Genomic DNA, 2,354 nt, shown 5'->3' on the forward strand with positions numbered 1-2,354 from the left:
TTTGGTTCCCTCTTGTCTCAGAGTACGTGCCTTATCTCTGACAATGCAACCTTCGTGCTTGGTGTTGAAGTGTTCATCGAGAGCCAAACACGCTGCCAGCACGTCAGTTGCAATGCCTTTCCAAAGCGCCTTTTCTAACTTTCTCACTAAATAACCCTCTAATCTATTTCTTTCTACAGCTAAAACTGCTGAATCTAACTGATTCTACTTTGATAACCTTTTTTAGGTTATACCACCATTTATTGTTGACGATTGCCCTCGTCAAAGCTTTCTGATCTAATTCTTTAATCTGGTCTCTGAAAGCTTGGCACGCTGGGAGTAACGTGTTCAGCTTCCAGTAGCTGGGGCCCTGTCTACTTATGCTGTCTAAGTCGACCTTACAGGTCACTAATTTGTGATCTGTGTAGTCGACTATTTGAAATTGTGGACAACTAATACTATTTCTATCTAAAGACCCGCAAAATACTCTACCTAGATAAGACCTGGATGTTCCGATACGGTTTGCCCATGTCCACATTGACACATTCGGGAAATCAAGTTGGTACCTGTCAGACAGTCGAAAGTATCTGTGCAGATTTGTGAGGCCTTTGAAATTCCCTTTCCTATCGGCTAGTCCCATAAATCCAGTTGTGCATCTAAGATGGCATTAAAATCATCCACTAACACCACTAAGGTAGGGACGTACTCAGGAAGACCTCCAGACACCTGAAGTATTCCGGCTGTGTTGGACCACCAGCTTACCTTATGGATCCAAGAAGACTGACCTTATTTTGAGATCTAGACCTTTCGGAAACAATACCGCAGTACCCCTACCACACATTGCCCGCCGATAGATCTCGTAGTCATCGAAAATAGGCATGAAAGCTGGTGGTTCGGTTAGTCTGGATTCAGTAATGGCTATTACATCTATTCCTCATAACCTGAGGTCGTTGAGTAGTTGACCTTGTTTCCAAGGGGAACCCAGGCCATCTGCCTTTATACAACCTATTTTGAGTATGACCATTTGAGTGGCTGGTAAGGAGAAAAATGAGAGGACTACTTACCGTTAACACTCTGGGGTGAGAGTGGGCAGATATACCGCTCCTTAAGTGTGGTGTGGCGGTCCCCATGACCAAAAATTTATAGAGGCTCCAAGACACTTTCGTGTTGAAGCCTCCAACCGCCTGTGCAGATTTGGATTTTATGTTGCTGTATGTATGTTGCGATGTTCGAAGCATCTGTATGTGTGGTGCAGTGTGCTATCCGTGGGGGAAACTAAGTCAGTCATTTTGATGTCTGTATTTGTCTTTATGTAAGTTTGTGTTGTCTGTGTTTATGGCAGCGTGGTGTTTTTGTTGTTCTCGTTTACTTTTTGTGACCCTGTTGTGCCTTGTACCGTTGGTTGTCTTTGGTGTTGGTAGTGGGGGTGTTGCTGAAGGTGTTGGTGTGTTGTTTTCGGGTGATTTTAATTGCTTTTTGGGGGTACAACTTGTTTATTTGTTGGTGTACTGTTGTACCTTTTTCTTTGTCTTTTACGTGTGAGTTCTGTCCAATCTATTCTGTCGGCCTCTCTGCATGACACGTCTGATTGGTCAGAGTTGGGAAGGGGTAGTTCCAGTGGGTCGAAATTTGCTGATGTTCTTTGTTTCTCTAGCAAGAGCTGCGTAGATGGTGTAGTTGTGGTTAGCGCTTCTGTTGTTGTTGGCGTTGTTGTCTCTAGTGTAGTTGTTGTTGGTGGTGTGTTTGCTGGAGCTCTCTCTGCTTTCTTTTCGTTGGTTTTCGTCTCTTGCTGGGATTGCTCTTGTTGTTGTAGTGTGGGTGGTGCTTGTATCAAGAGGGTAGTGTCTTCCTACTGTTTTATTTGTGAGAAGAAAACTTTCAAGTGGTATTCTCTGTCCGCATTGATAACATCTTAGCCTTCTGCCCTCAACTGTGACGTTCAGCATAGTGCCATCTGGAGGGCTGAGTTGGCTAGGAATCTGTTCCAAAACGTTTTGATTTATTTGGACTATTATTTGCAATTCCTGACCAGTCCGATTATTTTTTCTTTGTTTCTCAACCTGGATGATCCTGATTTTATCTTCCAAGTCGAGATTTACAGCTGCGACAATCGAGGAAGCGCTTATTTCTGGTGGTAACTCCAGTATTTTTATTTTGACGACGTGCTGTTTTGCTACGTCTTCTGTAGCAAAAGTGACTTAAATTGTGCTATATTTCTTAGCCCTCGATAGATATGTTACATCTTTCGATATGGGTTGCAAACATTTTTCAACTGCTTCTTTTGTGGCAGTTTCTAAACGTCTATGTTTTTAAAGATATAGTTTTGCACACTATGGTACATTTGTTTGTATTGTCTATAATATGGGGGGGGGGGG

The sequence above is a fragment of the Octopus bimaculoides genome, chromosome 20 (assembly GCF_001194135.2).
Source record: "Octopus bimaculoides isolate UCB-OBI-ISO-001 chromosome 20, ASM119413v2, whole genome shotgun sequence".
Classification (NCBI taxonomy): Eukaryota; Metazoa; Mollusca; class Cephalopoda; order Octopoda; family Octopodidae; genus Octopus; species Octopus bimaculoides.